Consider the following 359-nt stretch of genomic DNA (forward strand, 5'->3'; position numbering starts at 1 on the left):
CTGGGGCCCACCGTTCACCCAACTCCTAATTCAGAAGCTAACTCTCCTGTCAACTAGCACTCCGTGCCATCTACAAAAATAGCTCCAGAAACTTGGGAAAACACTTCACTGCGATCTATGGAAACTTTGATTATGGAACTTCCTTGATCTCCCCGTCTAGTCATCCTGACAAAAGAGGAAATGAGGTTAACCTGGCACGATCCATTCTTGATGGAGCCAGGCTGGATCTTCAGGCTCTCTGATTCCTTTTCCCTCATCAATGCCCCCCCCCTCCACAGGGTCACACAATTTGTGACTTTCCCAGGGTCACACAACTAGCAAATGTCTGGGGAAAGATTAGAACTCAAGTTCTCTTGACT

This window comes from Antechinus flavipes, chromosome X (assembly GCF_016432865.1).
Source record: "Antechinus flavipes isolate AdamAnt ecotype Samford, QLD, Australia chromosome X, AdamAnt_v2, whole genome shotgun sequence".
Taxonomy (NCBI): domain Eukaryota; kingdom Metazoa; phylum Chordata; class Mammalia; order Dasyuromorphia; family Dasyuridae; genus Antechinus; species Antechinus flavipes.